Here is a 27,281-nt window from a genome sequence, read left to right as displayed (position 1 = left end):
TCAAGGTCCCCTTTTATTTTCTCCCCCTGCCCCACCCCCCCATACCAGGGCATGAAAGATTAGGCCTAGCAAACGAACTGCAATTATGCAATAATAATGACTCCATTTTCTCCTTTTTATTAATAAGACACACATGCAACATGCCACTCAGAGCTTTCAGTTGACAGAAAATGAGTTCTATTCTATTCACCAGGTGAACAGAATTCCACCCAGAGGCAGACAGTTAACAAACCACCTTCTGGGCTCAGGGCTCGGCTGGGAGTCACAGCGCCGCACTTGACAGCCTGTCGATGGGCCTCCATCAAGCTGGCCGCCTGCCCTGGGTCTCCGAAGTCGGAGGAGACAGGGGCCATTTCAGTTGCTCCCGGCTTGCCTTCCCGTCCCCGCTGCAATCAGCAGACCCTGACTTCTGGAAGAGCGTTACTGCGATGTGTCAGCTGCTCTGGGAGAGCCCAGAGTGATGTATTCCAAGACCTGCCAGGAGAAAGGGCTTACGGTCAGTTAGGAACTATAAACTCCCTCCCGTGGTATTGTCGGTGGAATTTTAATACTCTGTCTCCCTCTGTCTGGGCACTTCCTGCCACTCTTGGTCTGCTCCGCAATGCATATGAAGCAGGGCTCAGGTCTGAAGGTCCCCAGGGAGGGCACACGGTCTCACTCGGTCCAAGAGTCACGGCGGGAAATGGGAGGCGAAGCTCAGACAGGACTCCGGCCTTCCCGCCGGCCCTGGGCCTTGGCAGGGCCCCCGTTCATTCTCCCGCGCTCCCTCCCCTTTCAAAGCAGGAGTGAGGCCCAGCACAGGCATGAAGCCAGCCGACAAATGGAACCCTAGCCTGGTTCCCCCTTCCTTCCTTCCTTTATTCAGGCAACAAACTCTACCGAGGGCCTCCCTACTGAGGACCCACGGTGCGCTGGGCAGGGAGCTAGGAGCTGGGGCACTAGGGGGTCACTGTCCCAGTCCTCATGCCACCCTCACTACTGCTATTCAATTCTAATCACCCTACAGAAAAAACGGACAGGGAAAGAGGGGACAGTAAGAGAGAGAAGGTTGCTCGAGGAAGAGCGCGTAGCCAGGAGTGCCCTTAAGAGGTAGTGAAACAGGAAACTATGAATGGTTTGGGAAGCCCAAATCTACCCCCTTCCTACAAAATGGGTCTCAGTCCTCCACTCCTCTCTCCAGGAAACTCATCAACCACATCTACGCTGATAACTCCGAGGTCTGTATCTCTTGCCCAAACTTCACTTTTGAGGGTCAGGGACCACCCCCACCCCCCCAACATAGGTTTATATCTATGTCCCCAGAGCCCAGTACAGTCCATGGTAGATGGTGGGCATCCAGAAATATTTGTTGAAAAATGACCAGTATCACTTCATAAAAGAGGCAGCTTCTACAGGATCAATTTCCCTAATTTTCCCTTGTAACTCCTCTCATCTGTTTCCCCTCAAGGAATGACCATCCTGTGGCTACAACTCTCAAGACTGTTGCTTCAGCGAAACCAAAATGGATCTGGTGAGATTTCTTCATCCCACAGGGGACTCTTGGACCAATCTGGGGGTGGAAGGGGGTTGTCAGGACTTGCCTTTGTATCCTAAGTCTTCCAGCCCAGGGCTGGATTTGCATATGTTAATATGGAGAACTGGAGCTAGTTAATGAGAAGCAGTGGGCCATGTGGGTGAGCGGAATTCCTCAGAGTATTTTTTTCAGATGTCTTAACTCACTCTCTTTGTTGTATTTCGGCAGATCCAGGTGTTTGGATTGAGTTGGTCCTGGTCCCCACTCCCCTCCCCCAAATCTCTAAAACCACAGATCTTTCTAGATGCCAGACTCAGCCTTCTGTCCAGAGGGTGATGGTGGATGGTGGAGCTCTCTGCCCACCTGGAAACAGCCTCAAGGAGTTGGCCTGAGGGAGCGGGCCCCAGGCTGGAGAGCCCCAGGATGAGGGCTGGCGGTAGGGTGGGGGGTGTTCCTGAGGGGGGATGGGGGGAGAGGATAGAATTCCAGAGGCAAGAACCCTCCACGGAGACAGCCCGCTGGGCTTCCAGCCCTCCATCTGGGTTCCACTAAAAACACATTTTGCGTGTTTCTGTTGTTCTTAAGTCTGGGTTTATTTCAAGGGGAAAATTATAAAGAAACATCTCTGCCTTTATTTCAACAGCAGCCTGTGCTTGGGTAGATTCTCATCTGTCTGGCCTGTTCTGCCTGAAGGTGAAAGGAGGGGGTGAGGGTGGGGTCCCAGAGAGAAGAGGCCCCAAGAGACTGAGGCCCTAGGCTCTGCTTGCTGCCAGTGTCCCAAACCCGTGGGTCTGTCACCAGTGCTCACCTTCCCAGCTGATAGCAACATGGATGGCAGAAGAGAGCCTTGGTGGTTTGAGAATGAGAGGTGGGGACTGGGGGAAGCGCAGGGCAAGCAGAGATCAGCTCTGGCTGCCCCACCTGGGAAACCTCCACAGACAGAAAGGCAAGTGACAGCATCCCCACAGGTATTTGAAAGAAAGCCTTCCTCTCTGAGCCCAGGGCAGCATTCAGTATGTGACCACTGAAGTGAGTCTGGGTGTTTTCCTGATAGGAAGCCAGAGGTAGCAGAGGCCCATCCTGAGGATTCAGGTTCTAACCCAGTCTAAGAATCCTCAAGGTAACCTGGAGCCCTTGAACTTGAATCAGCCCTCACCTCAGAGACACAGGGAGTGAAGGTCAAGCTAGAAAGGCCCTTAGTCACCTAGCCTGGTGCTGTCATTTCTCAGGTGAGGAAACTGAGGCCCAGTGAGGAGAAGCTACTCGCTCAGGACACACAGAGGGTGGGTCAGTTGGTGGACCAGACCTACATCCCAGGTCTCGGGGCTGTCTGGTCCTTTTCTGCAACGCTGCTTATGAGGGTAGGTGGGTGGCCAGATCTCCACGGAGGGGCCAAGAGCTCTCATAAACACATCATTCAGGGACTAGCATGTATGCACGCACACAACACGTACACTGGCCCTCGGACCCTGTCAGCAGAGCTCATCAGTTCCCGCACCCCCAGCACAGCCTGGTTCCTCCAGGGTCGTCTTGGACACTCAGGCTCTGGACAGACACAGGAACTCTGAACGCCATGGTAGATATGGTCCTGTCTTTGTACAGAGCTGATGTCAGACACAAAGAGCATTCGTAGCCCAGGCGCTAGGCCCTGGCCTTTACCCGTAAGAGAGCAATTCTTAAAGAGCTCTCTCTCTTCCTCTGAGAAGGGCCTCCACAATGAATGACTCAAGCTGACCTGCTTGGGGAGGATTCGATTGCCCCCTGGTGGCCATATCTGGCCATATCTTCACGCCCCGCTTTCCAGAGCCTCAGCCTATTCCTTCAGCAAATTTGTACTGAGCCCCCCTGCTGTGGGCCAGGAAACTGAGTGGTCAGTAGACTGTAGGAGATTGATATGCAAAGCAAGAATTATAATACAGGTTGATTAGTGCTATTAGAGAGGTAAGCTTAGGGTACAAAGTAGGCTTAGGCAAGGAGCCTAAGAAAGACTCCTGAAGGGGTATGGGCTGACATGCTTCCTGGGCTATGCGTAAGTACTCAATTATTATTATTTATTATTATTATTATTTTGTTTTTTGGAGTAGGAAAAGGTTTATTGCAGGCCTTGCAAGGAGGTGGGTGACTCATGCTCTAAAAAAACATGGACTTCCCAAAGGGTTTTGACAAAGCATTTTTAAAAGCCAGGTCAGCACTCAATTATTAAGGTTCTCTTATTTGGAGTTTATAGTTTACCAAAAGATTGCACTTGCATATTCTAGTTTATCCTACTGACAGTCTCATGAGGTATGTATAATTGTCCTTATTTTACAGATGAAGACACTGAGGCTCAGAGATGATCAGTGATTTGCTCCAAGTCACAGTCTTGTAATTGACTCATTTGATTTGTGCAGTTTCCAAACTACTCCATCTGGACCAGACAGCCAGGGGGAGGTGGGTATATCAGGCAAGGGTTACCGGTGATGGTAGGTGTCCACCTCTGCCACCAAAAGGTTGTTGGTAAGGTAGACGTTTGAACAATTCTCTCCCATCCCCCAGGGAGCAGACTTCTTTTCTTCCAGAGCTGCACAGTGATGCCGGGTGGGCCTCATGGGGCAAATGCAAACTGGAGAGTCCTGGGCCTGGTGACTATATCCCATTCTCATCACACATTGGGAAGTGATGAAAACAAGGGATGTTTAATTTCCTCTTTGCTGCCCCCAGGAATGTAGTTAGCTTCGAGCTCGGGAGCCCAGGGGGAGCACTAAAAGGCCCTCTGGACGTGATCCTTAGAGCCACAGCAAGGTAGGCCAGCCTCAGGGTGGAGCCCTGAGGTGGGAGCACAACCCCAGGAGGAGCCTCGTCTTCCACAGCCGAGCACAAGCTGGAGGTCCCAGGTCCTTGTTAAAGAAGAATGAAAAATCCGGTGCAGCTATTTAAAAACAGGCAGTGTAATGTGGCCAACAGCAGCAGGGCACAGCCCAGGTAGTATCTGGGAAATCATCTACCACTGCCAGCCCTGGAGAGAGAGACCTTGTGTCCCTGGCCAAGGGGATATGTGGGTCTATTTAGACTCCCCTCTCATCCTCCTGACCCAGAGCTAGTTCATCAAGGGGTCCTGCTGACACCCTCCCTAGACTGTCTCAACAATCCCACTGCTGCCCCAGGGCCTAAGTCCCATCATCTCTGCTGAGAAATCTGGTTTGTTTCCCAACTGTTCTCCCTCTCTCTTCTCTCCACAGCCTCTCTCACAGGGAAGGACCAGGGAGGGCATCAATCCCACCTGCTGGGCTCCCTCAGGGTGAGTCTGGGCCCCAGGATGTACAGACATCTCACAAGGGTGGGGGCTGCCTCTGGGAAGGAGCTGGAAAAGACTGAGGGGAAAGAGCTGGGCTGAAGAGACAGCCTCAGTGTGGTAAAGCACAGAGGTGGGCTTGAGTGTGAGGGGCTGTGTGCAGTGGCCTGCTGGTCCAACAGGGCGGACTACTGCACATGTCGACATTTAGATGAGAGAGGATGTGAAGACTGCTGGGGCTCGGAGTGACTTGTACCTCCCCCGGGATTCTAGGCCTATGTGTTTTCTAATGAGCTTTTAAATGGAAGCAGTGTGTTCCAAGGACAGGACTCAATGAAGAAGGTCCTTTGGACCAAAGAAATTGACAAGGGGTGGAGGATTTAGATTCAATGAACCTTCACTGATAGCCTACCATGGACCCAACACTATGACAGGTACTTGCTCATATTTAATCCCATTTAGTCCTCACCACAGTCCTATAAAGTGATGAAACTCAGAGAGGTTAAGTAACTGACCCAAGGTCACAAAGCTGGTAAGTGACGGCACTAAGATTTGAACCCAGGCCTCCTAATTCCAATGTGATATGTTACAAGAGTACCTTTAGACTTTGCCAGTTTCTGGACATGATGTGGAGACTTCCATGAAGGAGTCACATATTTTGGGAAGCCAAATATTCAAGGGAGGGAATGCCAGGTATTTTTTCTTCTTAGTCTATGTATGATTCTGATTGTTCAGATGCTGAATTAAGTTGCTGAGCAGTGAGGCCAGGGTGCCACATGTGAACCAGTGGCCCCATCCAAGTGCAGATTGAATCACCACCCTGGAGATGGCACGTCTCTGGGTCTGTCTGGTTGCTGCAGTCCTGGGACTGACTGTCTCCTAGACCCGAAGGGTGGCCCTAGGGCAACTGACTGCATGCCTCTACCTCCCTGACCAGCTGGTGAGAGCTCCTGGGACTGTTTCTCCTGGTGAGAGCTTTGGGTTCCATGAATTGCTCCTTGCAGGCTGGGCTGGGCTGGCCTTGACACAAACTATCTGGGTCACCTGCAGCTGTTTCCCAGGTGCCTGCTGGGCCTGTGGGCTGAGGCTGCAGCTGGAAATGAGTCTGGGCAGGAAGTGAATGGGGCAGTAACCTGTGTGACTAGGAAGCTGATGAGGCCTCCATGCAAGGGGAGGACTGGAAAGCAGTTCTCCAATGCATTCCCTGCATAGAAGATGAGCTACTCACCATGGAGAGGAACTACTTGAAAGCTGCCACCCATCCTGTTTGGGCTCACAAACCTGTCCCTGTTCTGTCCTTCAGACAGGTATGTAGGTCAGTGCTGGTGAAAGTCACTTACAGTGGGAGTATGTAAACTTCAGCTTTGAGCCTGGCTCAGTCAGAAACACAGGGTCCTCCAAGGTGACCTAAAAGTCCTGGAGAAAGGGTGATACACCAACAGCTGCATAACCTGGGTGGGTCACATTACCCCCCTGAACCTCAGGGCTGATGTGATACAAGGTTCATGAAGGGCTAGTAATGGGCCATACTGATATTATTACACAGGCAAGGATGTGCAAGGGACTTCATTCTCCCGGTGGTTCATTGCTTATCTCCTTCTGTAGGGGATTTGAGATAAGAGACCCAGCTGGAAAATGGAGAAAGGAAAAATGCTGTTGAGATCCCTAAGTATAAGTCTGCCATTGTCTCCAGTGGGAGTAAAGGAAGCAAACAGGAGGGTGGCCCTGTACAGTCAGCTGAGTAGGGAGAATACAGAGGTGGAGGCCCTAGAGGCCCTGGAGCAGACTCATCAGGGGACATGGAAGGAGCAGACAGGTTGTGCGTTCCTTGTGAGCTTGCCTTCCTGTCCCAGAGGGTTCCTGCATTGGGAACGAGCAGGAAGCACCTTCTAAGACACCTGGAAAACCAAATAAGATGGCAGAAAATGAGGCAAATAAATGGTTCCAAAAGTTGGGGTCATACCATTTTGTGAATAATTCTGACACCTACTAGGTACACTTTGTAAATTGTGCTTTTCTGTACAAAAGATTTGTTTGTGGGTTTGCCTCTTACACTTCCTTTAATAGTTCAAGGGCAGTACAGTGTCAAGGAGTGTCGCTTGGAGAGGTATATTTTGCTCTTCTTCTCTTTATCAGTCAGTCCCCCAAAAAACACTAAATAAAAATAACATGTTTTGACATGGGCCGTTGCTGTAAATCAACTTCTGCAAAGTGTTAATTCAAGCCCCTTTAGAAAAGTTGCTATGTTAATTGATCTGTAAAGAATCAGCTGAATGCCCACCACACCCTGGAGACAAGTCCTCAGTTCTTGCTTCCAAGCAGATTGCAGTTTCCAAGTCTCTCCAGGCAGAAAGCCTAGAGTCCCCATTCCAAGGGTGCTCGATGAGGTACCTGCATGAGGGCCGGCTGAAAGCAGAAGCCTAGAGCGGTCTGGAGCCATGAGGGATGAGCTTGTGGCCCAGTAGGGATTTCAGGTGGGCTGGATGCAGGGGTTGCATGTCCTCTGGGGAGGAGGGCAGGGCAAAGATGGGGGTGGGAGAGAGTCTGGCTGCTCTGAGAGATGTAAGGGTTGGTCTGTCAAAAAGGTGGGTGTCTGGAAAGGAGAAGAAGGAGATGAGGTTGGAAAGATGGTGGTGCCAGACCCAAGAAGGCCTTGGTGCTGGGTGAAGGAGGCAGGTCTGTGTCCTTGAGCAGGACTCTCCACTGAAGGCTTCTAAGCCCAGAAAAGCTGGGGTGAAAATCGGATTTTAGGAACATTGGTCAGATGTAGGATAGCCTGGAGGGTGGGGCTGGCCAGGGAGGTCAGTAGGGAGGCTTTGGCTCTGAGTCCAGCATGAGAAGCAAGGGCCTGGACTAGTGTGTATGTCATAGAAATGAAAGGGTACATAATAAGTGAAATGGAAAGGACACGACAGTAGGAGGGGGACAGCCCAAGAGTGGGAGGACTTGAAAGTTAGGAGGAGAAAAACGCCCCAGAAGCAGGTGACATGGGCACTTTATATTCCCAAATTCCCCAGAGAGGGCTAGTTAATTAGGCTAGTTACTGCTGTCCAGCCCTTGCTAATGTGTGTACTACAGCAGCAGAGATTTTCCACAAGGAAACACAGATTGAGGCAGGTAGAGGTTAATGTGGTCTGCAAATAAACCGCAGATGAATCCTCAACAGTACTTAATGCAGGGTAATATGTGATAAATTATTCACATCATACAGTGTAATAAGCAGGTTGAATCTGTGGCACTAGGCCTCTTGAGCTGTATTTTACATTAGATCCTCCTCTTATTCCTCTTATTTAATCATTTTCAGAACACCTGACTGAAATAAGTATTTCAGGTCCCATTTTTTTTCCCTGCAAAAATAAATTTGATCATACATTCATCTCATGAAATTCTGACATTTACCATACTCTTACATTAAAATAAAGATGATTAGAAAGAGAAGAGCTCAGTAATTAGGCACAGGAGGAAGCTGGAAAATACTTTTCCTAAGGTTACCCCTTCTGGCCTTCACGGAAGAAGGAGGTCTGCTCTAGAGAGGCTTCAGAAAGCTCATTTGCATAAGAGATACTCCCAATTTATGGTTCATCTGAGGGAATGAAATCTGTTTCTTTTGAGCTGACAGGGATTCTGTCTCCTGTGGAGTGGGATGGCTGGGTAGAGGTTCTCATAGCCCTCTGGGGTGTCTGTAAAATGTATTATCATGAATGGGGCTTTTGTAGCCCGGAGCTTCCCACACATGGGCAGCGGTTCAATGGCTCTAGTCCATGGCAGCTAATTGTCCTGAACAATGGGGGATTTGCTTTACCTTCCTCAGGCAGTCTCCCCAAAAGGGCACAGAGCTCTGTGAGTGGAAGGTTCTTGAGCAGGGACCATTTCTCTCGTAGATTCTGCTGTCTGTGGAACTTAAAGCCGGCGGGGTAGTGCTAGAAACCACAGGAAGAGGAGGGCAAACTAAGGCATCGCTGAGAGACAGGGGAGAGAGAGCACAGAAAGAAGAGGGGGAGAGCTAGCCAGGAGGTGGTGGATGAAAGAATCAAGCCCAAGGAAAGAAACGAGCCCTGGGGAAAGGCAGGCTAAGGTGGAAGGTGAGGTGGGCAGGGAACAGCCAGGGCTGAGGATGAAGTTTTGGAGAAAGAATTAGGGCTCTCAGAAAGAAACAGGAGCCAGAAAGGAGGGACTTGGGAAGAGGTCAACCAGAGAAAGAGCTCCAGGAAGAAGACGGGAAGCAGCCTCCTTCCCGAGCCGTTCTAATGAACCAAGCTAAGGGTAATTTAACTGAGTTGTCATCTGTTCTAATCCCAAATCTGCTTCTCTCTGTATAAAGCAGGACACGCACACACACACACGTTTGGGTAGTTTCTGATTTCTTTATTGCATTACTGTCTGTAAAGTACTTGGCAAACTCAAACTGCTCACTTCCTTCCCCACCCAGTGCTGTTCGGGGTATGCCCCTCTCCTGCACTTCAACAGCCAGGCCGAAGAGGGTGTTTTTGATGTTTAATTAGAAATACGAGACAGGTGGGGACTAATAGGGTCTGCAAATGCTAACAAAGTGGTGGGTTCTTTGTGTCTCAAAAATGGGCTTTTGGTGCCCTGGGCAGCCCATTCAGCACATCCAGTGAGACGTGACGGTGGCCCTGACCAGGACGGCTTCTGAGGGAGGGACTGACATAGATGGGAGTGGCTGGGCCACAGTGCTGGGAGCTTCTCTTGCAAAGGGAAGAACTGTCAGCAAATGTTTAGGAGTGAGTTCCTTACAGATATTCAGCAGTGACTGTGGAAATTCCAGATGTGGTTGAGGAAGGCAGTGGTTCATATAAGAACTCAGAGAGAGAGATGCAGCCCACATTTCCCAATGGCTGTGAAAATCTGAAAACACTCTGATCTTCACCTCTGAGGTAGGAGGCACCTGACTGATGTTCAGTGGTGGCGTGTGCCACGGGAGTGAGAATGACTGAAGGAAGTCTCTGGGGAGGCTGGCAGGCAAGCCCGGAGATAAGGGAACATCAAGCTGCAGGGGCACGTAGCTGTCTGTGCGCTGCCCGTTAGGACCCCCTCGCAGCCCCGCCTCCGCTTCCTAAGCAGGTTCATCATAGCTCCCTATTAGTGCTACAGAGCAGCAGATGGTGAGCTGGGATGTCAGCGCCAGGCTCTGGAATGTTGCCTGTCCACCATGAGCATGCAAGGGAGGCCCCCGTCCAGGCTCCCCTGGGCAAGACAGCGGCAGTGTGGAAGCTGGAGACGGGGCATTGGCCATGAAGGCAGAGGGGCTGCCAGGCCACCTTGGAACACAAACTGCTCCAGAGCCACGAACTGGAAGAAAAGAGTTTGCAGGATTCCCTCTTGGCGTAGCCCTTCTGAACATCTTACTGAAGGTTGGTCTTTATTGCATTCGGTCAATTAAATGGAATCAATATTTACTGAGCCCTCATTTAAAGACTGGCCCTCAAAGAGCCCCCAGTCCCGTGAGTCCAGTCTGAGAGGCAGACGAGTAAACCAGTCATCTCATACTGAGGTAAGTGCATGACAGACATTTGAACAAGGTGCAGAAATGGCATCGAAGAGAGAAGAGGAGATTTATTTGAGGATTGATTAGATAATTAAAACCCAGCAAACATGTATTGTTTACCATGTTCCAGATACATTGCTAGAGCCTTCCATCAATTAACTCCCTTAATGACTAGAAAAACTCAATGAGGTGGGCTCTGTCATTATTCTCATTTTACAGAAGAGAAACAGAGGCACAGAGGGTTTTTAAAAGTGACGTAAATTTCCATAACTAGTAAGCAAGAAAGCAGGATTTGATGCTACTCCATCCAAATGACTTTCTAAGATGGTAGATGAAAGAGGCGCTTGCCTGGGAGAGAAGGTGGAGGAAAGCATTGCGGGCAGAGGGCAGCACATCTACAGAGCATGGAGGCGTGAGGTCACACGGCATGTCCTGGGAACGACATGTAGCTCATGTTTACAGGAGGAAAAGCTATAAGAGCAGGAAGGAGTGGACTGTGAGGTCGGAGGGGCAGGTGGGGCTGGGCCATGTGGGGTCTGAAAGCTTAGATAGCACCCTCTTGTCACAAGGGACCCTTGAAAGGTTCTCAGGGGTTCTCATATCTGAGTCACAGCGTCAGATATGCTTTTAAGAAGGACCACTCTGGCTGCAGGGTGAACTGGGGTGATGGCAGTGGAGAAAGGGTTGGGAGGCTGCTGTCATAGAGAACAAGTGAGACAATGAGGAACTGAACTAAGGCAGTGAAAGGGGGTATCTTTTTTTTTTTTTTTCAAATGAGGACCATTTTTTTAAAGTCTTTATTGAATTTGTTACAATATTGCTTCTGTTTTATGTGTTTTGGTTTTTTGGCCGCGAGGCATGTGGGATCTTAGCTCCCCGACCAGGGACTGAACCCGCACCCCCCGCATTGGAAGGTGAAGTCTTAACCACTGGACCACCAGGGAAGTCCCAAAAGGGGGTATCTTTTTGAAAAAATTTTTAGAAGATTGATTGCATGTGGGGGTAAAAGAGTGAGAGGTAGTGAGGTGGAGTCCTAGGTTTCTGGCATGGGAACTGCTATGGCCACCAGTTGAAGTAAGAAGAGCAGGTTTATGGGAGGGTGAAGGAAGGGAGCCAATGAGTTCAATTTTGGACTTGCTGCTTTGGGGGTGCCTGAGGGACTTCCAGGTACGTAGAAAGCAGTGGGCAGTTGGATACACGGATCTGGATGGCTGTTGGCCACTGTTCCACCTTCTCTGCCCTGTCCTTCAGACAGTTCTTCCCTGGGAGCAAATGACAGGAAACATGAGACAATGGAATCTGGAGTTGGCAAGGCTGAGGGTGATTAATGCAGAAGAAATGAAGTCAGTATTGGATGGCAACAACCCCAGACTCTGTTAGACACAGCAGAAGGTGATCAAAGAGGATGGGATAAAAGGTGGTAATGGATGCTCAGAATATTCACTCCTCTAGACAGGGGGAATCCTGAAGTGATTGGAAGAGAGAGTTCAATAAAGGCACAGCTGTCTTTTATTTTTAGTGTCAACTTTTAATTCAGTCCAATGAAATTTGTTGAACAGTCATCATAGTCATTGAGTCAACATTATTAAACACCTACTGTGTGCCATGCACATTTATACGAGCTGGGGATATAGCAGTGAAGGAAACAGACAAAAATCTCTCCCTCGTGGAGCTTCCCTTCTGATGAGGGAGGGTAGGTAGACAAATGATAAACAAAAAAGAAATGAAATACATAATATTCGGGTATCAACTTACTTATAGAGCATCTTCATGCAAATTAGGAGAAGGTCACTCCTCTGGGCGGAGGCTACCCGGTGGCTGGGCACACAGCTTGGCAAGCAGAGCCTGGGTCTGCGCTTGGTCCTTTGGCCAGGCATCCAACCCACACAACTTTCATGGCAGCCCTAGAAAGAATGCCAGTTGAACTACGGAGAAAAATAAAACAAGATAAGGGAGGAAGGTGGTGAAGGGGAAGGGGTGTTGCAATTAAAAACATAAGAAAGCCTCAGTGAAAAAAATGACATTTGAACAAAGACTCGAAGGGGATGAGTAAGCAAGCTGCGTGGCTCTCTGGGGGAAGCGTAGGTAGAGGGAACGGACAGTGCAAAGGCTTGAGACAGGAGCCTTCCTGGCATATCTCAGGAACAGCCAAGGGGCCAGTATGGATGGAATGTGGAGGTGGCTGGAGCAGGGAGTGCAGGGTAGAAAAGAATAGGAGATGGATCAGAAAGGCAGCTGGGGGCCAGACACTGGGAGGAGTTTGGCTTTCACTCTGAGTGACAGGGGAAGCCTTTGAAGGATTTCGAGCAGGGGAGGGGCATGACTTGACTTACTTTTTAATGAGCTCCATCTGGGCTGAAAATACAGTACAGGAGGGAAGAGTGGAAGCAGGAGAGCATTGAGGAAGCTACCACAATGACCAAGATGGGAGGCGATGGCAGCTCAGACGGGAGAGGTGGCAGGGGAGGTGAGAAGTGGTCAGATTCCAGATATACTCCGTGAAGCCGACAGAATTTGCTGACGGATTGGTTATGGGGTGGGAGCAAAGAATGACTCTAAGATGGAAAAATAGATTGCCATTTATTGAGAAAGAGAAGGCTGCGGGAGGCAACATGATTGGGCATAATGTCAACATTTTAATTTGAGTACTCATGTGAATGTGTAAAACCACCCTTCCTATAATAGGCCCTGACCCTTGTAATGACCCCAAATTACCAAGGACAAAACCCAGAGCCAGAATAACTTGTTTGACTCTTGCCCTGCTAATAAGTGACAGACCTAGGATTCAGACAGATGTGTGTGACTCCAACACCCGTGCTCTTTGCCCCATACCACATTATCTCAGAGAATTCCTTCACCACTGTCGGCCAGACAGTGACTACACCATGAGCTGCATGAGAGCCAAGGCTGTATCTCTTTCACCTCTGTATCCCTAGCGTCGGGATTTGGTTGGAGGACCTAGTAAACAACGCTCCTCCTCGCAACTCGAGTCATGCAGATAGAAAAACCAGCTTTATCTTTGATAAGCTTGGGGTGGAAGATGAGGCTTGACTGGGTGGCCACAGTGGGCTTCTTGATGTTGCCCCCCACCCGCCAGAGCTTGGATGCTGCCGCGGGCCACTTCCGGCAACCTTCTCTTGGAGCAGGTGTCCTGCAGGGACACCTGCTCCAAGAGAGAAAGAGAGGGACTTCCCTGGTGGCGCAGTGGTTAAGAATCCGCCTGTCAATGCAGGGGACACGGGTTCGAGCCCTGGTCCGGGAAGATCCCACATACCACGGAGCAACTAAGCCCATGTGCCACAACCAGTGAGCCTGAGCTCTAGAGCCCTCGAGCCACAACTACTGAGCCTGCATGCCACAATTACTGAAGCCCATGCGCCTAGAGCCCATGCTCCGCAACAAGAGAAGCCACTGCAACGAGAAGCCCGCGCACCACAACTAAGAGTAGCCCCCGCTCTCTGCAGCTAGAGAAGCCCGCGCACAGTGATGAAGACTCAATGCAGCCAAAAATAAATAAGTGAATAAATAAATATATAAGTTTATTTTTAAAAAAAGAGAGAGAGAGAAAAAGAGAGAGGAAGGGGTGGGCTTGGCATACTCAGGTCTTTCTCCCCAAATCGCTGTCAGATAAAGTACTTCTTCCACAAGAGTACGGAAATGAGGGTGCCCTGTCGCCCACTCCAAACCTAGTGCACAATACAGTAGGTACTCAGCAAGTCTTCGGGGATTTTTTTTTTTTTTAATGGCTAAAATACAAGCAAGCACTTACTATTTTGCAAAGACTAGAGAAGGCACTTTGCATACACCTCCTCACTATAATCCTATGAGGTAGGCACTACTTTTATTTCCATTTTACCCAATGAGAAAATAGAGACTTTGAAAGGTTTAGTACTTGACCTAGGGTGGAGCCAGGATTTAAAGCAGGCAGTTTGTCCCAAAGTGAGACCAAGGAATGAGGACACATACACCCCTCCCGCGCCACGGAAGCCCCCACGTGTTGAGGGCATTAGACACACTTTTAGACATTAGCACGAAGTGTGCTGGGAACCAGATGAGTGAGCCGTTAATGTTGCCTGGAGTTGGGGTGGGGGGACAGAGGGTGTCGTGAACAGTCGCAGAAAGAAGGTGACAGTTGACATGGGTCTTGAAAGACAAGAAGGAATTTGTCCAAGGCACAAGATTAAGGGAGTGAGGAAATGGTGGAGGGACCAGCTTGGGCAAAGGTCCTGAGACTTGAACAAATATATGGCATGTTTGGGGAATAATGTGTGGACCAGATTTCTCAAAATAGAGATCACGAAATGGCCGTCCACCCTCCAAATTCAACCTGAAGACACGAGTAAAGTATGTACTTGTAAACTGTATAATTTAAACATATTTTTAATGGGCCCAACTTTTTAAAAAATGAGTGATTTCACATAAAATTCTGGACTTCTGGCTTTTCTTGAAAAACCATATGGTCAGCTGAAGTCACCCTAGGCTTGTGTCCCTGTGTGGGCGACTTTGCTGAGAAGTTGCTTCCTCCTCCGGGTGGACACGTGTTCCCTAGCACTCCCTCTTGCTCCCAGCACCTGCCTGTGACTCCCATTTATTTAACAAACCTGCCTGGCTCCTACAGGCTTTTGATTATGCAGCCTTTGGGCTAGATGCTCAGGCTGAGTTTTGAAGGGCCATCGCAGGACTTTAAATTTTATCCTGAAAGCAATCAGGTGTCTATGAAGGTTATTAAACAGAGGAGCACATGATCATATGAGTACAAAAGACAGGACGATGGGAGAGAGATGAAGACAATGTTGAAACTGTTAGGCACAAAATTACCCATGGACCGTCCTGGAGAGTTCTTCCTCCAGCTGAAGCAGTAGTTGTTCCAGGAGGGTCACTGCCATGTGCACCGGACTTGGAGTCAGAGGACCTGAATTTTAAATTTTTTTTAAAAATTATTTATTTTATTATTTTTGGCTGCGTTGGGTCTTGGTTGCTGCATGCCGGCGGCATGTGGGATCTTCCTGGACCAGGACTCGAACCTGTGTCCCCTGCATTGGCAGGTGGATTCTTAACCACTGCACCACCAGGGAAACCCAGAGGATCTGAAATTTAAAAGAAGGTTCTCCTTTCAGACAAGACCTCCAGCAAGTCCTGTCTGTTCAGTAAAGAAGAAGGAAACAAGTACAAGCCTGGGTCAAAGTCCCGACTTTGCCATTTGCTCTCTGCGTATTTCTGACAAGTCACAACTTCTCTGAGCCTCAGTCTCCTCAGCTATGAACCAGGAATAACATTACCTAATTTGCAGAGTAGTTGTAAACATTGAATGAAGAAAGGTGTTTGAGCATGTTTGTAGACTGTAGAGATCCTAGGGGGTGTAGAGGATTGCTGGGATTGACCTTATAGGAAGACCCCACCTGTGGGGCTTGGCTCTGGGAATGCCAGATATCTAGAGGTGGCACAAACCTCAAAGTGTCTGGGGTTTCTGCCATCCTGGGGCTTTTACCAATGTCAGGCCACATCAAGCTGCATAAGCAAGAACATATGCATAAGGACTTATATCACCTGCCTCTCCCCAATCCCCAACACACACACACACACACACACACACACACACACACACACACGAAGTCTGGTGCAAGGGCAAAAACCCAGTACGTGGTCTGAGCTGGATCTGGTTTCCTGCGTCTTGCCTACAGCATCCCCATACTTAGGGAGGGAGGCTGCTGCGCAATCAGCCTGGTTTCAGCCTGTCCTTTCTTCTCTCCCTTCTCTGCCCTGCCGCTCCCTCACTTTCCCTCCCCCTCACTCCATCTCCAGCCCTGCAATTCATCACAGCTCTGTGTCCATGCCCTCTGTGACCGTGTCTCTCGGCAGCACTACTTTTGCATTTTGATGTTTAAACAATATTTTACCCAATATATGACAGCACTTGGAGCATTTGCAAAGGCCTTTCACATCTGTTATTTCATTTGATCCTTACCAGGTCATTGTCAGGTAGGCAGGGAAGGTATTATTAGCAGGGGTGATAGTCAAAATATTTAACCACCAATATCCTAGGGGCCCACCGATTGGAATGGGTGCAGGCCATACAGCTGAGAGAGGCCTAGAGGCGTCCTCCCTTAGTGAGTGGAGGAGGGTCTGGGGAAGGGAGTGGTCCCAGAGTGGGGACCAGGAAGGAGGGGGTGGGGGGGCAGATTTGAAGGACTCAGGGAAATGGCTTTTTACCAAGCAGTCTGGAAACATTTCTGTTTCTCAAGCATGTATAACTGTACCAGCACACACAACTGACTGATTGTCAGGCCAATTGCGCTGTTGTGGGAATTGAGGTCCAGGGAGGTAAGTAATTCGCACAGGGTTGGAGGTGAAAAGAAGACCAGAAGTTAGGTCCCCTGACTTCTCAGGCAGAGATTTCTCTGCCACCTCAGAGTGCAGGCTAAAGGCAAGAGCTTTTGTCTGCATCTCACCCTCCATGATGACAGCACAGCAGCCTGGAACACTGGTGACTGCTGCTCCTGAAATACGGTCCCCGACCTCACACTTCCCTTCACCTTCTATCGCCAAGTCTCTTTATCTGCTCATGGTCTCCTCTGTCTCCCCCTCACATGTGTCATGATTCTGCCCCTGAATTCCCTCACTTGACTGTCTCACTAACGCTCTCCGCTGAGTCCCATTTCTTCTCCTATTATTTGGCTGGGAACAATTTCCAGAAACTCCCTGAGACCCTCTTCCCTCTCCTGAGCTGCCACTGGGCCTCTCCCTTAGGTGTGCTCCTAGGTACCCCACCTCCATATGCTCCAAAGTGACCTCACCACCTTCTCCTCCCAGCCTGCTCTCGCAGTGCCTGTAAATTGCAGCACCATTCTCCCAGGCCCCTAGACCAGACAGGAGACATCCACAGACCACCCACAAGTGCCCCATGACAGACGGCCAGCCTTCCGCCAGCACCTGATGCTCTCGGAAACCCCAAAGAAGATCAGTTCTGAAGTCCAGCCTGAGGCTTGGTCTTCCATAGCTGTTGTCCCACCCTGAGATCATGACCTCATCTTCCTTTGCACTGCCTGTTCATTTTTTTTGGTAAACATAATTTTCATTTTCATTAAACTAATACATAATACAGTGTTTAAAAAGCCAAATAGTCCTACTAGGTATAAAACAAATTGCTCTCTGCTTCATGTCTCCCCACCTCTGATTTCTACTTCTCAGAGTTAATTGCTTTCAACATTTTTTGCTATTTCTTCAAGTGTTTACCTCGATTTTCTAATGGAAATAAATGCTTATGTTGTAATTTTAGAGTTTTCTATTTTAGACATTATCTATTGACTTCTATCTCAGATGCTGTTGGTGTCCCACCTGTGTCCCTTAGACCTTCCCATGAAGCATCCTTCCTCCCTTCTAACTGCCAGGGTTGCATCTCTGTACCTGAAGGCTTTGGGGCTCTTCCCTCACATGTACAGGCTGATGTTCCAGGAAATGGCTATGCCATCCCCCCTTCCTTCAGTGGTCCTCAACCAGTGACTTCCAGGAATTGGTGTATGAATACCTCAGCTCCCTGCCCCTCAGGCAGAATAATTCTGAGACTGTGTTTTGCCCCATTTCCCAGAGTTTTCGTGGGAGTAAGTTCTAATCACTCATTCTTTATTGGTTGTTTTCCCTTCCCTATGTCACTTTCCTACTTCTCTATGAGTGTCCCCAGCACTTCCAAATAAATGACTTGCTGGCAAATCCTTGTCTCAGGGTCTGCCTCTGGGGAAATCCAAACTAAGACAACTTCTGTAGGAAGATGAGGATACATCTTTCTTACAGGCCCTTTCCCTGAACACACACACACACACACACACACAACCCCACATTCCCTCAATATTGTTGAAGCATGGGGTTTTTAGTTAAATCAACATTCAGCATTTACATGATTATGACTATGTAAATATTGCTCACAGCTGACTGATATAATAAACTATGTATGATTACATTTCTTTTTAAAAATAACATTTCCCCCCTAAAGTTAATAATTGCTTCTTTTTCCCCCTGTGCTTAGTTTTCTATGAACTTATTGCTAATTCATCCCTAAACTCTCTTATAGGCTAGAACTCTCTCTATAATACTCAAATAAATCAGGTTATCCATACATATGTTCCATTAATTTCTTCAAAACTTCACGCCTGAGGCATGGGGCTCTAGTCTGGATTGGTTGCTCTCCTGGGTTGCTGCACAGCTGTCATCCTGGGGCTTCCTTCATCATCTTTCTGGAAAATTCTTTAGTCTTTCTCCCATATTAGATTCTCCTCTTTCCTTGAGTCTCATGTCTTCTTTCTTGGTTTATTCCTCATAATATCCTTTAGTAGCTTTATGAGAATGGGTAAAACAGAGATGCATTTTTTGAAACTTGGCATGTCTGCAAGTAACTTCGTTCATGTTTTATTAACAGTTAGACTGGCTAGAGAATTGTAGATATAAAATAATTTTCTTCCAGAATTTGGAAAAGAAATTGCTTGATGATCTTCTAGCTTCCATTCAGCAGTGCTTTTATTTGTTCTTATTTTGCTTTCTAATTTATTTGAATGATATGATTAACATTTATACATGGATTTTATAATTAGCTGTTTTGTAATATGCTTATACATTTTTGTATTTGAAATGCTTTATATATTAATTCCACAGTTTTTTATTTTATGAAAAATTTCACATTATTGAGATATATTAGTGGATTTATAAAATTCACCCATTTCAAATGTACAGTTTAATGATTTTTCACTAAATATACCAAGTTGAAAAATCATCACCACAAACCAGTTTTAGAAAATTTTCATCACCCCAGTAAAATCCCTCCTTCCCATTCAGCATTGTTTTTGAGAAGTCTGATGCATTCTGAACCCCAATCCTTTATATGGGGCCCAATTTTTCTCTCTAGGAGCTTTAAGGATCTGCTTTTTATTTCTGATGTCTGAAATATTACAATGATGTGTATTAACATAATTTTTTATACTGTTCTGGAAAATTTTTAAATGATTTCTTTAGCAATCAGTTCCAAACTTTTCTCAGTGTCCTCTTTCTGGAACTCCTGTTCTAGTATTGAGCCTTTTAGAATAATCCTCTAGTGTTCTTGTCTTTTTTCTCTCATTATTTAAAAACAATCTTTTATTGTTTTACTTTTGGGAGATTTTCTAAAATTTTTTCTTCCAAACATACATAATTAAAAAAATTAACTATCTTTATTTCCAAAAGCTCTTTCTTATCTCTGAAGGTTCTTTTTTCTATAGACCCAATCTTGTTTCATGGGTGCAATAGTTTCCTTTCCCTCTGAGGATATAAATAATGCTGTTAAAATTTTTTCTTTTCCTTGAATTGACTGTTTCTCCTGAGCTCATTGAAATCTCTTTGTGTGTGCACTGGGCTGGTTGATTGGTGGACCACATCTCGGTTTATCCAGCAGACACTTCCCCAACCTCTTTCCTCTAGAGTGTAAGCCAGGCTTCCAGCATTGTGGGAGCCTAACAAGGAAAGACGTGGAGGAGACTTTTACTTAAGGTAAAAGTTAAGAATGGAGACTTTTACTTAATCCCCCTGTTTTCAGTATGGTGCCTTACCTCTTCCATTTGCTTTGCCTGGTGTCTTCCCCAAGTGCACAGTCTCTCTCCTTTGGCCTCTCCAGAGAGTGAACCTCCTGTGTTTTCTGGGTGGGATGGAAAAGTCATCTGGCTACAAGGACTGGAGAGAAGAATTAGACTTCCAGCTCTTCCTTGTGTTTTCAGCCCAACTCCATCCTTTTAGCTTCAGAGTTACCTGGTGCCTCTATTTTCTAAACTTTTCTAGGTTTGGTGGGTTTTTGTTGTTGTTTGTTTTGGTTTTCATATCAAACTGGCTTCCTTCTTGAAGGCTTCTCCACCCCATGCCTGCCCTTCAGGCAGCTTTATTGTCTTTACTTAGTCAGTTAATACTCATCTAACTACTTTTCATCTTCCAAATTTTTTTTATATCTTCCATCAGCTATTGTCTCTTCTCTTGTTCCTGGAGTCCTCGTGGGTTTATACGTTATTACTTTACTGTCATTTTAGGAAAAGAGTCAAATGCATATGTTTAATGTGCCAAGTCTAACCAGAAATTCCCTTCCTGTTCTGCTGCCATATTCTCAAGCCTGACTAACATTTCTATTGTGGACTGCCTACTATTCCCCAAATAAACAGGCTTTTTCTGGCCCCTTTACCTTTGCTAATAAAGTTTATGGAATATTCTTCTCACCTTCTTTGTGTCCTTGAAGACTAATCTTAAATATCATATCCATGAAACCTTCTCCAATTGTCACTGCTAGAAAAATACCTTGCCTTCCTCTAATTCCCACTACATGTTTCAGCTCTCCTAAGACACCTTCTACCAAATGGTATGCACATCCATCACCTCCCCTATATAAGTTCCTTGAGGGAAAGAACAATACCTTAACATCTTAAATCCCTTTCAATCTGCTCAATATATATTTGCAGAATAATAAGAATTGTAATAATCAAATGTCTGCTCTACTGTGTACATTTTTAAATGTGCATTTTAACCACAGTGGCTTTAATACTCACAGTAATTCTTCAAGGTAGAGTTTTAGCTTCAATTTTTAGATGAGGAAACTGATGCTCAAAGATGTTAAACAACTTGCCTAAGGTCCAGCCAGAGGCAGGATCAGAAGTCAAATCCTATCCTCTCTGCCTCTAAAGTCTAAAGCCCAGTTGCTGTGTTTCACTTATTTTTTAGAAAAGTTTTTGTTAGTTACCTTTGTTTTATTAACTTGGCTACTTAACCTTTTTCATCCAACTGTGTGCTATTCTCTCCACTCTGAAAGTGTAGGTGCATCCTGGTTATGCCATTCATTCCAAACCCTTGTCCCTCAAGCTGGAATCTTCAGCTTGGCCCCTGTGGATCTATATCTGTTATTTGTTGGGCATTTACTCTCTGCCAAACAATTAGTAATAAATATGGTTAAGGGCATGGGCTCTGAAGACAGGTTTAAATCCAGACTCCTCCACCTACAGCTTTGAGTGTGGGCAAGTTACAACCTACCTATGCTTCAGTTTCTTCCTCTGTAAAATGAACATAATAAAAGTCACCTCAGGTTATGGTGAGAATTAGATGAATTAAATACACATAAACAGCTTAAATGAGTGTGCACTAATTAATGTTACCTCTTATTTTCACATGGTTTATCTCACTTAACTTCACACCAACCCTATTAGGCAGAAATTATTATCTTAACTTTGCAGTAAGGAGTCTGCTATACAGATATAAATTGAGGTCTGCTTGATGCTAAAATCATGTTTTTAACCACTGAGCTACACAGCCAGAGAGACAGATGCTTTTTGTGGACATTTTTCAGGCTTTTAAAATTTGGTAAATCCATGAACAAGAAGACAGTGAACAACTTTGGTCTCCAGTGCAAGTCTGGAGAGAAAGTGAGAGCATCATTCTGTGTAGGAAGAAGAGCCATCCTTAGCTCTGATCACACTAAAGTCAGGAAAGCAGGGCTTCAGCACTCACTGCTGTGTGACATCCTCCCCACACCCTCCCCTGGTCTTATTTCTCTCATCTATAGATGAGGGCTTGCACTGGCCATCTCCAAGAGCCTTTCAGCTCTCTTGCAGTTTCCTAGCAAAGCCAGGGTATTATCTGCTGAATGCCAGCACCATCTGGTGGCCGTGGCCCATAACCTAAGCCCATTCTTCCCACTACCACCCGGTGGCCACTAATGCCACAATAAGTTTGCATGGCATTTCGAATTAAAACACAAAAAACAAAAAACACTGATACATTCATACACGTTATCTTTATAACAACCTGATAAGATGGGTAGGGCAGGTGTTTGTACTCTCTTTTACCAGCAGGAAACTGGTGTGCAAAGAGGTTAGGTGAAAGGCATGGAGTCACGGCAAGCTGTTTGGGTGTCAGAGCCTGGTTTAAAAGTTTCTGAGATATTAAGCCACCTCTGAAACAGTTCTAGTAGGTATTATTGAGAACGAACCAAGTGCAAGATGCTTCACATTTCATTTAGTCTGATACTGAGTATCAATGATACTCCGTGAAGTTAAATAATTCACTCAGCATAGGATATAGCAAAGGTAGGATTTGAACTCAGATTCTACAACTCTACCCAACCATATTTCTCTTCCTTGTCCTCAATGCCTGGGGCTGGCACACAGGACAACCAAGTCTTCTACTCTCCAGAATCCTGTAATTCCTCTTCAGAACTGAGTCCCTAAGTTGTAGCTGGGCTGACAGTCACCCAGAATAGAGACTACATTACCCAGCCTCCCTTGCAGCTAGATGTGGGCAGAACTGGTGTAGTCAATTTTAAGAAAGAGTCTCTGAAGGGAGTGGGCATAACCTTCTTTGCTGGCAGTTTTTTAAGTGGCTGCCAGTGATCCCACTTCCTGGAAGTCATACTCTTGTGTAATTCTCTCCCCTTCAGTGTGGGCTGGAGCTAGCACTTCTAACAAATAGCCTGTAGCACAAGATGATGGGAAGTCACTTCCAAGATCAGCTTACAAAAGACTGTGACTTCTGTCTTGCTCACATTCTTGATGTCTCTTCTTGCCTGCTCGGATGAAACAAGTTGCCATGTTGTGGGTGGCCTTTTGGAGAAGCCCATGTGACAAGGAACTAAGGCCCCTGGTCCAACGGCCTGCAGGGAAGCAAATCCTGCCAGTAACCATGTGAGTGAGCTTGGAAGCAGATCCTTCCCAATTTGAGCCTTGAGATGTCACAGCCTGAGCCAACACCTTGGTGGCAGACTTGTGACAGACCCTGAGACAAATGGCCTGGCTAAGCCATGCCTGGATTCCTGAAACTGTTAGATAATATATGTTGCTGTTTTAGGCCTCTAATTTTTGGAGTAGTTACATAAACAGTAGATAGCTTACATACCTTCTTCCTTCCTTTTCTCTTCCTTGCTAGTTGGAAGGTGGATGTGATGGTTGGAGCAGACTAGTTGGACCAGGGGATAGACTTTGGAATTGAGGCCCGCCCCGACCCCATCGGCACCCACCCCCCCGCAAAAAAGAAAAATGAGAAAGAAGGAGTCTGGGGCCTGACACAGAGGAACATTACTATTGTTTTGAATTTTCTTTCATTTTCAGCAGAACCCAACTCATCCCTTTCTGCGTTAAAGAGGTATGTGTCATTTTGTGTAAGCAAGGCTATCCCCAGGCAAAATGGTGAAACAGGTGAAATTTGCATTTGATGCCCTTGTTGTTTCTGCATCTTCTCTACTCTTTTCTTGCTCTTTCCCTTGTCTGATACCCAGTCCAAGTCTTCAGTGACTGCTTAGCGTCCCCTTTATACACCAGATCCCAACCCCCGACCTCCCTCTCTACCCTCTTTTTGCTATTAAGTTCCAGCAGGGCTCCCATGATGCCACTTCTCCCTTCAAAAGGCTGATAAATGCATGCTTATTTGCTTGCAGGAGTATAGGAGGAGTGGCAGGGGTGGGGCTGGAAGACAAAATACTCTAAGTAGATTTCAAATGATGGCATTTCTGGAATTGTGAATTTATCAGAAAGATTTAAAATAGTGAGATCTTTCTCTCAACTAAGTGCACACGGGCTGCTCTGTACTCTAAGGCTGAAGGGAAAGAGAATGTGCGAAGGCACTAGAATGAATGGGTGAATGAAAAGTGAAAGGCAACCTCTTGTCAAGAATACAAAATGGTAGAGAATATAGATCTTATTTCCTTGATGACTTTGGGGAGCAATTTATGATTTCTGATCCCCTACCAGTCCCCCACCCTCATTCTTTTCTCATTGCCATTCTAGTAATACTTGGATATAAAATTTGATTCTCACTAAAGCTCAGAAGAATTTGGCCTTTTGAGCTCTCATAATTTATTTCTATTATGGGTCTTAATAAATATTGCATTTTTAATTGTTTCTTCCTAGCTAGGGATCAGGGAGTATTTCTCATACCTGTGTTTCTGGCACCAAGCATGGTGCCTGGCACATAGTAGGCACTCAATACATGCTTGTGTATGCATAAGGGGGGGTTCTTTATTTCTTGGGAAGCATCCTCAGGTAGTCAGTGTTTGTGATATCCCACCACACACAAATATAAACTGTTGTTGCAGAATTCGTTCATTTATTTAATAAAAAATTATGGAGCTCTTACCAAATGCCAAGTACTGTTCTAGATGTTAAGGATAAAAACATAAATGAAACAGATGAAAATCTCCACTCTCATGGTGCTTATGTACTAATGGGGAAGGCAGAAACTTAAGAGATAAATAAGTAAAATATACAGCATTTTGGAGGATGGTAAGTACTATGGAAGACAATAAAGTCTGAAAGGGTGGTGAGGGAGTCCTGGGGGAAAGAGGGGTGGTCTGTGGGAGAGTCAGATGTGCTCCCCAGATATCCTGAGTGTTCCCCTACACTTCCTGGCTTCCATTGCGGTAAAGCAGGGCCAGGTGGCTGGTGTTGGCCAATGGACTGAGAGCAGAAGTGGTACATATTTTCAGGCCAAGGCGGTTTAGAGCTAGTAAGCCTTTTCTATCTTCCTGCCTCAGAGAACTTAGAGGCCATGAGTTCAACAGAGAAGGTCACCAGATGGGAAGAACCTGGGTCCCTGAGTCCTGGATGGAGGAGAGTACTTCACCCCCATCTGCTTTGCATTTGTTGCCCTGACTAACACAGTGGCATTTGAACAAAGTCCCGAAGAAGCTGAGGGAGTGAGCCATGTGGTTACCTTGGGGAAAGAGCATTCCAGGCAGAGGGAACCTGAGAAAGACATCTGGACCAGCTTGAGTAACTTACAGATAACCAATTTCACTTCTCTCCAGCTGTCTTGGGTGCTCTGACCCACTAAGAACTCTGTACATCAGGTTCCTTTTTTAAAAAGGAAAAGAGGCCAATTTATTTTGTGACTGTGAGCAAAGAAAGAAATGGCACAACTATTCACCTCCTAGTCTCTTTCTCTCATTCCCAGGCCCCAGACATTTTTTCCTTCAGGATAAATGTGTCTTACTCTGGATACAATGTAATAGCAATGTCTGGACCATGCTCTCCATCCCTCCTACCTTGGGGAAAGCTGGAAGAGTTGTGTTGGGTATCAGGACATCATCCTCCTGCAGCATTCCTTCAGTGGTGCTCCCCTTCTAGCTCCTGGCCATCGGCCCGCCCTCACTGATTCCCACGCCCCAAGACTCCTACATTGCACGTGGAGCCTTTTTCTCATGGGTTTAATTTCTCTTAAGACCACTTCACAGAGGTTCCATTTTAATTGCTAACTGCTCAACTGCTTTGTCTTACTTAAAAAGACAAGTTTTGGGCTTCCCTGGTGGCGCAGTGGTTGGGAGTCCGCCTGCCGATGCAGGGGCCATGGGCTCGTGCCCCGGTCCGGGAAGATCCCACATGCCGCGGAGCGGCTGGGCCCGTGAGCCTGGCCGCTGAGCCTGTGCGTCCGGAGCCTGTGCTCCGCAAAAAAAAAAAAAAAAAAAAAGACAAGTTTAATAAAGCCAAAAATTCTTCTGTCTAGGTCTTAATGACCTGTGCAAAGTTAACTTTGATGAATGGTACATTTTAAGCCAAAACATACTCTCTGAACCCTAAACACAGTATAGCTTTTGGTGCTCTTTCCAAAGGCAAGCAAATCATAACAATATTCTGTGTAGAAAAATCCAATATATAAGCTGACATCACTTTTACCTTTTTCTTCTTCTTTTTTAATCCCAATGCCTATATTTACATAACGACAAATGAAATTTTAAGAAAACTCTAATACCAATGTTTCTCAAACTTAAATAATGTTCAGGTTCCTTGTGGGAAAAAGAGTCTCATGGATCTCTAGAGTTGGTTTAAATTATTTTTAATGATGTTGCATACACATATATGTATATGTGTATATAAGTAAACACAAAACTAAGGAAAAGATTCATTTTTATAAATTTTATGCATCTATAAAACCAAAACAAATTTATAAAGTAAATACAAACAGAACTACCAAATGGGGAAATTAAAATTTACAATGTTGATTTAATATAAGGAATGGTGTTTTGCTGAAACCAAATTGCCCCTCGCAACATAAATATTTTACTGACTGCAATAGCACAGACCTGTTTAACCACATACCCTGTGATGACTCAATTCTCCCACTAACCTTTGTTTGTATGGTACACCACAATATAATTTGGCTATAACTTGGTGTGACCACATCGTTTGTTTTTTAAGTCCCTCTGTTTTTTTTTCTCATACGTGTGCAACAATTCATTTAGTGCTATCACGAATTTAGTGATAAATTTAGTGCCAATCACAAATCCAAACAGAGGCAGTGAAATTGCATTCCCAGAATAACTATAAAGGGTTGATAAATTTATAAAGAGATTCCACCCCACTAGTAATCCAATACAAATTAAAATTAGAGCCACTTCCACTATCAAACTGGCAAAGCTTTTTAAAAGGATAAAATAAATGCTGGTGGGTATGTGTGATGGGCACCCTTGAACACTTTCGGTGAGAATGGCCAGAAAACTGGCCTGAACGTTCTGGAAAGCAATTTGGCAGTAGGTAGTCACAGACTTAAGAGCTTTCAAATCATTTGAATCAGTAATTTCACTTACAGGTTTTTATCCTAGGGGAATAATTTTGAAATGTGGGCAAAGATTTCTGTATAAAGATATTCATGGCCCTGTTCCTGTTAACAGTGAAAAACAGGAACCGCCCCTAATGTCCAAAAATAATGACATCAACTATATTATCAACAATTATGTAGGCATTACAAATATTTATGAACAATTTGAATAACAGTATATAATTTTCAAGATCTAACATTGAGAAATAATGCCATTTGCAGCAACACGTATAGACCTAGAGATTATTATACTAAGCGAAGTAAGTCAGAAACGGAAAGACAAATACCATATGATATCACTTATATGTATAATCTAAAATATGACACAAATGAACATATCTATGAAACAAAAACAAACTCACAGACATAGAGAACAGACTTGTAGTTGCCGTGGGGAAGGGAAGGATTGGGAGTTT

General features: G+C 46.1%; 2 long non-coding RNA genes across 3 annotated transcripts in view; one reads left to right on the top strand and one right to left on the bottom strand.

The window, feature by feature from the left end:
- Window positions 1-3,829: 3,829 nt before the first annotated feature.
- Window positions 3,830-27,281, top strand: part of LOC114486565 (uncharacterized) — a 42,186-nt gene continuing 18,734 nt past the window's right edge. Inside the window, exons 1-2 of one of the 2 annotated variants that reach the window (XR_003680532.2) lie at window positions 3,830-3,943; window positions 4,732-4,790. This is a non-coding gene — a long non-coding RNA (uncharacterized lncRNA). Of the gene's footprint in view, window positions 3,944-4,731; window positions 4,791-22,837; window positions 22,962-23,387; window positions 23,419-27,281 lie in introns of those variants that run through there. The other variant, XR_003680536.1, reaches the window with a different exon arrangement.
- LOC102996027 (uncharacterized) lies at window positions 10,002-12,842 on the bottom strand. Its single transcript, XR_448228.4, has 3 exons — window positions 12,624-12,842; window positions 12,046-12,215; window positions 10,002-11,552 (listed from the first exon to the last, which is right to left on the bottom strand). It is a non-coding gene; the product is annotated as an uncharacterized lncRNA (long non-coding RNA).

This window comes from Physeter macrocephalus, chromosome 1 (genome assembly GCF_002837175.3).
Source record: "Physeter macrocephalus isolate SW-GA chromosome 1, ASM283717v5, whole genome shotgun sequence".
In the NCBI taxonomy this organism is placed as follows: domain Eukaryota; kingdom Metazoa; phylum Chordata; class Mammalia; order Artiodactyla; family Physeteridae; genus Physeter; species Physeter macrocephalus.
The sequence above is the reverse complement of the archived record's forward strand: the minus strand, read 5'-3'. Positions and strand labels throughout refer to the sequence as shown.